The following is a 9,306-nucleotide window of genomic DNA, read 5'->3' as shown; positions in this document are numbered from 1 at the left end:
TAACATGATCGCGGGATACAAACTCTCAATTCAACCTATTTAAAATTACAGTATAAAATAAAAATCATTATGCGAAAAATTTAAAGCCTTTTCTGAACGAAACAGAATTTTTATAATTTCTTCTCGCAAGAAAACTTGAATGAAAAAGACAAAAGTGTCGAAATATTTTTTTTTTTCACAATTGTCATAAGTCTCAAATGACAATAATGATTATGTAAATGTGTGTATGATCGTTTCATGGGTTGCTTTCGATAATGGTCGAAAAATGTTCAATATTTTGTATAAATAGAATTACATCTATATTATGTTAAAATTGTTAATACTTGAGCCAAGTTTTAAAAGTTAACTGCCAATATTGTGGCTTTTACATCGGGTTGAAACATGTTTGAGATGTCATAGCATACTTTATATTTCTGTCCAAATATGTAGAGTCTTTTGGGTGATAGCCAGCCACAAAGCTTTGAAGTTTAAAAATGCTGAAAAAAAAGGAGATTATGAAATGTTCACAAACAAAAGCGCATCGACAAAATTGGTACGAAACATTTGGCTGAACAAAGAATCTTATGCAATTTTAACCAGTCATTTGAAAAATTTCCTATCGTTGAAACCAAACGGGGTTCGATTAATCAAAGTATCTCAATTTTTATGAAAAACATATTTCGAATTTCTTTTCGTGGATTGGAGTAAGGAACTACGCACATTTTGTACAAAGTAGGCATTAATGACAAAAAACAGAAATAAAATGACATGCAAAAAAAAATTGGTTACATAATATGACGTTATTTTTTAGTAACTGTGTTGAAATACATGATGCACTTATATCAGTAGCTATATGTGTGACATGACAGTAGACAGTATAATGATCAGACAAATGAATGTGTAAACATCGGTTCCATCTGACAAACACATTTTAATAAACTGTTCAGCTAAATATCCAACTTTTCTCTTGCTATCGAAGCGGAAATGGTCCGCAAAGTCACAACCATATATGCCCGTTTGACCATGCAAAGCATACACACAAATATTTTGCAATTGAGCTTTTTGTATGATATAATTCTTTGTTCATGTTTTTTATTCACGATTTTTTTCGTTATATTGCGTGAAAGTGTCAGGAAATGGCTTTCGGCGCATCATGAACAACAATCCAATATTGAACCAAACTCTTGTCGTGTATTCCATATGGGATATTTTAAATCACAGATCAACGACAAAGACAAAATATCACGGATGAACAGCAACGAAAGAGAATGCATATCTACAGTTCGAGCACTGTGTGTGTATCTTTTTTTGTTACATTATGTAGTAGATCACAACAATGAGTGTATGACAATTGAATTGGTTGTTGCAACGAACACACAAATAACCCCGGAATGTGTCATGCAACAAAAGTACGCAAACCATGCGTGTGTAATATTTATTGGAAGCATGCAATATCGCTTCTCGCAAACTACAATATAGTAAATGGATCACGTCTCTTTGCCACCGTTTCCTCATCTCATTCTCTCACTTTATAACTTGAATTAACCAATTATTCATATTTTTTTTTATTCAAGTGTATTATTTGTAGCGAGAGAGAGAGAGAGAGAGAGAGAGAGAGAGAGAGAAAATAGCGGAAAAAAGGAGCGATAATGAATGGCATTCGAATCGGATTCGAAATACAATCAAATAAAAAACAGTGCCAACAATTTGATTTTATTTAAACTTTATTTGGTTGATTTGAATTTTTGCGATCCATATTTTAATGAATTTTAACCATCGAATTGCCGTAGATTACAAACATGCCAGAAAACAAAAACGAATAAAAAAAGTAAACGCGCGAAAAGTCAGCACAAACATTTGAATGTAATTTTCACTGTTTAACAGTAGCAACGTATAGTTTAATAAATTTTGAATGAATATTTTAGAGAGAAAAATTTGCGATTTTTTAATAAATTGAATGTACGTATTGAACAATTAGTAAAAAGAGGACATCAGCTATTTGTTTATGCTTTTTATTGATGTTTGAATTAAAATATGATTAAAATCAATCGCAAAAAATGTAATTTCATTGTGATTCATACATTGAACGACATTCCGACTTCGACGTTCCGTGTACAAATTGAATTAAAAGTGTTTAGTGCTCGCTTGATGGAAAGTGGAAATATGTGCGATGTATGATGTGCGCATGCGTTGATAAAGCTCTGCAATTTTATCCGAATTCTCTCTTAATTTTTCAAATCATGTGAGGAGAGTTGGTGATCTCAGTGCATTTCCCCAAATTGACTCACCAATATTCGAACAAATGGCCACCAACACAATCATAGGCACGCACACAAATATATCGACACCGGTCCACTGCATACAACCATAAAGAATTGACTTCAAAGGGTTCCTTGTAATCGGATTTAAAGTATTTGCTACAGTATATTGTAAGCAGTCTACAGTGATGCCTATGAGAATTCACATTTGATTTCATTTCCGAAATTTTTCGATATGCATTTCGACTGTTTATTGTCGATTGAATGCGTGCAATAAATGCCATTTTTTTACGCCTCAAAAATTACAAAATTGATTTTTTCCAAGCGTGGCCAATTTCATTTTGTCAAAACAATCCAAGTGTAAATTTTAAAACAATCCAGATACTTCGGTCATTTCACCGGAAAAGTCTGGCAATAATTTTCATGTTATCTAAGGTTGAATGGATAGAGAATGAATTGCCGTATGGATGCTCTATTGCTCTGGCCATATATTTTGCACATTTAAAATTGCAAAACGTATTCGCACCGCGTTCGAATACACATATGCAAGGCGTTCTTTTTCCCCGGTGCAAATTCCACAAGGAGCACAGTCATCGCGTGAGATCGAAAATCTGTTGAATGTAATTCTTTAGCAATTTCAATTGCACTTAAATAGTAAAATCGTCGAATTTACTGACCAACGCATTGCCATAGCATTTGAAATATCAACGCTGTACTTTGCACGATCCATGCTAACCATGCTAAGATTTTAATGATGTAATTGCTCTTAAGAGTATCAGCTCGTTTAATTCAAATTTAATTAGCCAACTGCAAAGGGGGACATGGCCTCACATGGGCGAAAATAGTGTGTATGTGCTGAAGAAGGTATGATCATTTCGTCTCTTTCTGTCACCCTGTCTCGCAATCTAGCTCTTTCCATGGATTGTGCATCGATTGCCAGCTGAAGAATATTTACCATTTTTTTAGATTCCAATTCATATTTTATTCGGTGCTTTTTCATGAACATTGCAATCCGTTTTGTGAATATAATGTATCTGCGAGAACTAGTCCATTGTGCTCGACAGATAAAAGCACATTAATAGTAATTACAAACATATGTTCCGGCGTGTACACTGTACAGTGTACATACTCTCTTAACGTTAACATTGTTTTTGAATTGTTTGGTGAAAGGAGATCTCGCGAAAGCAAAAATTCTGAAGACCACAACACGGACCATTTCCCATATGAAGAACGATGAATAACAGATAGAAAACAACGCGTGAGGAGCGCAAAAGATATGAAAACGGCAACGATACACCGAGAGAGAGAAAGAAAAACTTATGCATCGAATGCGATATATATCTTTATATATATTTGCGAATAAAATTGTGAAATGCGAGATGCATTCGGGTAGAGTAAAGCATATTTTCGGTGGTTTGGTAATTTGTATGGTGCATGTGTTTGTCATGGTCGAAAGCTGTTGTTGTTATTTTCGAGTATCATCTTGTTGCCTCTTGTCGTCATTATCATCTATTGGAATTGCTTTTCGACTATATTTATCTCTTGTTCTACTGTCTCTAAGTTCCTGGCGTTCTTCTCTTTTTCTCTTTTGCATTTTTTTTCTACGACAAAATGCTAACGCGCGCGCAATCGAAACAGTGGTGGTGGTCTGGCTCTTGAACAAATAGAGTGCACAGTAATGCTATTGTATAAAATGAAAGAGGGACCCGATTTCCTATCCATATTGTGCCATGCAACGATTTCGTTTGTTTCTCGTTTTTTTTATTCCATTCTTCGCTCGTAGGTTTTCGCTTCATAAATATTGAACTTTTTGTGATAATTTAAAATGGGGTAATTAAATTTAAAAACTCTGTGTGAAAGTGATGAAAAAAAAAAACGAAGCTGTATGAAAAAATATATATGCAAAAATGTAATGCGTTGTATCATCTGAATTATGGACATTGAACTTTCGTCGGTTGCATTCTTCATGGTGGCTTTTGTATGCAAGAAATTAAGAGATTGCATTTTCTATCTCTTTCCTCTTTCACCCCCTACTCGCTTCGTCTCTTTTGGTGACCTTATATGTGTAGCGTCGATCAGCGAGCGAAACATTCCAAAAAGTAGAGATTTGCTGAAATGCACCACAAAGTTGCACAATCCCGAATGTAATATTTTACAGGAGAGAGCATTCTTTTTATTTATATCATTGCCGCGTGGAACAAACATTTTGAAAGCATTATCTTGTAGGTCTGAAAGATTCAACATGTGACAACTTTATAAAATGCACTTCGCTTCAAGGGATGCACTAACAACCAGATATACTTTTATAATATGATATGTACTCTCTTGTAAAAGAGAACAAGGGAGAAATGGGAATGGGGAGAATGAACAGCACAATACGAGATACTCGCTTGCCATTATTGTAGAGGAACAAAAGGAATAAAAATTAAAAACTCTTCAAATCAAACAATTTAAAAGCCAATCGTTGTTTGTTTTCACCGAATTTAATCTTTATTCCATTTTTATCAGATTTCTACCATATTCATGTGCAACGATATTTTTGGAGGCTTTCACACAATTTACAAATGAAAACTACGCCGTTCAATATGATGAAAACCACGCCGTAATGTGAAAATTTATTTTCTAAAGTGGAAATTAAAGTGAATTTTCGCATATGACGGGCATATAAACATTGTCGCTGTGTCATCGATTTAAATCGATTTCCAAGGGGAAATGATCTATTTGCGAATTGAAAAAGTTTATTGAATCGAAAGAATCTCCACGCCAAAAACAAATCCTAGGAAATTAGAATTCCCTCCGATCCCAGCTGAGGACGTATGCAATAAGTTGTCACAATTTGATCAATACAAAGGACACAAATCTTACGAATTATTTTACTTCTTCATACCGAATTCTTTGCGACTTGTTCGAATTCACGATTTGTTTCAGACACCTCTTGCAAATAATTTCGCATAAAAGTCGCAAGCTATCACATAATTCACGACGTCTTGATTGAGATCCGATACCAAAGATTTTCCTGTGTTGCTCGCCAAAATATTCGAAAGAAAAATGCCAAAAAGTTGGCCAGCTATCCAACTCAAATATAATTTTTCATGGGAGTAACAGAGACAACCAAATAGATTTGATTAATTGCAATAAATGACCGGTTTTAGTGCATGCTTGTATTGCAGTATGATTTTAAAAGGATGGTTATTGTATAACGTGAACATAATTTGGAATGTCATAAAACAACAACGAAACCATTTGTGCCAAATGCAACGAAACTTGATTGTTATCGCAATAGCCTTTAGAGTGCATATATTAGAAAAAAGCAATGGCTTGGTTGGGCATTCATGAATTCAAACAAGTATGAAAACGCTAAATTCGACGTTTTCCGCCCATTGTTTGTTTCACATATAGAAAAAAAGTGGGGAGAAAGGTGCGGTAAGCTACACATGATGAAAAATTAAAGTGTTTATGTTTAAATATAGAACTTTGGAGAGCATTTAAAGTAGAACAATAGATGCATTTAAATGTGTCGAGTGAACCAAATAAGTATTTAGTTGACAGACTTCAGAAACTATACTACAATTGAACTGAAGTGGCGCTAAACGATAACAAATGATATGTTGAAAGTCATGACATATTATAAACGATAATATTGCATGATTTTTTGCTTTCTTCAATGTTACCGCATATTCTTAAAAAAAGAGAGAATATTCCAACTTCGCAACGATGCATGGATTCGACGATTATGAAAATGGAAATCTTTCAATTTGGAAATGAGAAGCGCTTCACTTGTGCACACCAAAAAATTCGAATTGAGTTCGTGTAGTTATTCATTTTGGTTGTCTTTGATAATAAATCGCATTGACAATAAGGCAAATATATTCATATGTGCACATATCCGGCGGCATTTAAGTAAAACGAATCAGGATCACATTCACTCGTTCACCCACACTCACCGGCTCACAAATACTCATAGTGTGCACAATGAAACCACTTTTTGCGCTACATTACGGTACATAACGGAACGTTTAATAAACGACTTGAGTGATAACAACGACGTTAAATTTCTTAGACTCCGAATAATACACATTTAACACACAATGAAGGAAATTATTATGCTCCAATTAAAGTGATGCATTGTTCCATTTTATTTCGTTTGCAAGAATTGAATGATTTCATTAGACGAGGTGCGCGTGTGATGTGTTTAGACGCTTGCTTAGATTCTTTATTTAATAATGAACACGCACACGAAAAAAAGAATACTGGTAACAATAAAACAATTCATTTTGAATACGAATGAAGTTTGAAATGCTTTTCACAATGCTCAAATGAAATTCGCTAAATAAGTTAACAGCATGAATACAAAAACCAAAATGAAACGAATGAAAACATGACGCAGAATTATCAAGGGAAAATTATACAAGCAAATAATGTGATGAAGAAAAAGAAAACTTTGAAAAAGACATGGTGTAAATGTTAGGTGAAATTTCAGATTCTCAAGGTGTAAAACAATTCGATTGCACCGGCACAATTGTAAACATATCAAATGAACAACTCTCAGCTTAGCTATAAAGTGGATGCAAAACAAATGACACCGGATTAAACTCCCAAATGATTGAATATTTTGGTTTGTTTTATTCGGATTTCATTGATAAAACGCAATAGCGGTTGTTTTTCAATGTCCAATGCCAATGCCAATGCCAATGTCGTAACATGTCTGATTATATCCTCAAATACAAACAGCAAAAAAGTGGCCAAATAAACAAAAAAGCCAAACATCAACAACAAAAACCATAACAAATGGCTTAGTAAATTTATTCAATGTCGCTTTTGTATGTATACAGTATACATATTGTGATGTGTATGTGTGTTTGTGTGCTTAAATATATGTTATCTATTTCGCAGCAATGAAAACCATCACGATACACACAATATGTACAATATACCAATTTGCCTTTTTCATCAAATAACTAACTATAAACATTACGCTATAGAATGGTATTCGTTATTTGGTTTTAAGCCTCCGGTATAGCATTGCTCTATAGAGTTTGTGCAACGAATTGTATATGCCGAACAGAGTTTCGTACTTTACGAGCCAAACGTATGTTTTAGTTCACACGATACACACATCAAAGAACTTTTGGTAACAGACGTACTTCTCTCTTTCGTACACACATTGAAGACTACACTTAACTCTGACAGTTAGTACGAGATTTACAATACTTTTCTTAATTCATTACAGACATTGTGCACTCTGAACAATATGGTTCATTTATGTTTTTGCTTTTGGAAAGAAAAACTTGGTATATTACCAGTAAAATCCGAGGTATTTACACAATAATCGATGCCTTAAGTTACCTTTTACACAAAGCACGACGACAATGACAGCTGGGCAACGCAGCAACTTCATTGTGGTTGTCACTTTTTATGTTTGGTGACACAAATTTGTACCATTTTTGATTTTGGGCGATCGAAATTTGTGCCATTTTTTAGTTTCGCTGGCAACCGCACCATGGCGCTACGGTTAACGTTGCTTGTCATCGTCGCGCTTTGCTTTAACATAGTAAAAACACATTATGTCTATTGAAAATATCGAGAGGAGAGTATGTTTTTATTCGTCGCAGATTTTTTTGAACGCTTCAAAGTCGGAATTTAAGTTTTCAACTAATCAGACAATATATTTAGCTGCCGTCATCTGGATATTTTAGCTCATCTGGATGCCGTCAGCAGTGAAAACAATAGAAGTGATTGTTATAGGTATATAAGCTTGTTATATACTGGTATTACTATAACAATCACTTCTATTGTTTTCACTTTGTATCATCTGCTGACGGCATCCAGATGAGCTGAAATATCCAGATGACGGCAGCTAAATATATTGTATGCAACTAATTTATTGCAAAATTGAAAAAAAAAACTAATTTTCATCGAGAAAAATGAAGATAATTTTAGATGGCATAATTACGAGGCAAAGTTCCAAAACAAAAGAATCCAATGATGAATTATAATTTGTTTGTGTTTATTTGTGAGCATTGTATTATATCGGAAATATCATTAATTTGGAAATGAAGCACGACGAATCGTGAAACTACGATTTCAGACAATTTCGCAGTGTAAAAATAATTTCCAAACGGAAGCAATAAATACATTTTCATTCAACTTTCAAAAATGCAAACTATCGCAGCTCTACAAATAACAATGAGAATGTAAAAGAGAATGGATGATAGTATATAAACCAGAGCAACAAAGATTCTTGTAAGTGATGTCACATCAATGATGTGGATGATAATTCAGTTGTCTGTAGCAATATCACTCTTTATCTTTTCCAAAAATGGAAGCATTTGGAAGCACCAGAACCAGGGACATGCAAACTTACAATTTTCACAACTGAATTATAAACAAACTAACTTAAAGACGAACACAGATACTGGAAAGTAGTGCCGAAATGAAAAATAAGCAATGCCTTGTTTACGTTTACACAACATATCATATTATTCATGTTGTCGTTGAGAATGTGTGTGGTTCACATAGAGTGTTTTTTGGTAACATTGCTGTTATATTTTATTGCTGTTATATTTCAAGCATAAGACATAAATTCAATCGCACACAATCAAAACAATAACGCCGTTTCACTGAATTTGTTCGCATGTGAATGTGATGCGAGTGAAAAGAGTTCTCGTGCTCTTTTTGTTTTTCGCTGCACGATAATTCGACGGGAAAATTTTCCATGAAATCGAATACACACAACAAGCGCTAGAATCAAATTAGAAAACTTTTTTAATGTGCTCTCTCATGCTCATGCATTTGCACTCATTCGCACACAATTCGCATCATCGAAATAATTTTACTCAGTTCGCTACCATCATCCACTTTGCATTCAATGGACGTGAACCGTCTCTTTAACAAAATCAACGAAAATTGAATGAAATCATTTTGTGTGTTTGGCAATTGTGTAAAGTTTTGCTCTTAGTCATTCTCTTACAAGCTTTAACTATTTGCCATTATGCATATGACTTTGAATGAATCACTCGATCCCATCTCTCACTCTACCCTTCTCTCCGGCTCCCAATTCAGACGATAT

Source organism: Contarinia nasturtii, unplaced genomic scaffold (assembly GCF_009176525.2).
Source record: "Contarinia nasturtii isolate CC-2019 unplaced genomic scaffold, AAFC_CNas_1.1 Cnas_scaffold_414, whole genome shotgun sequence".
NCBI classification, from domain to species: Eukaryota; Metazoa; Arthropoda; class Insecta; order Diptera; family Cecidomyiidae; genus Contarinia; species Contarinia nasturtii.
This window is presented reverse-complemented; position numbering follows the sequence as displayed.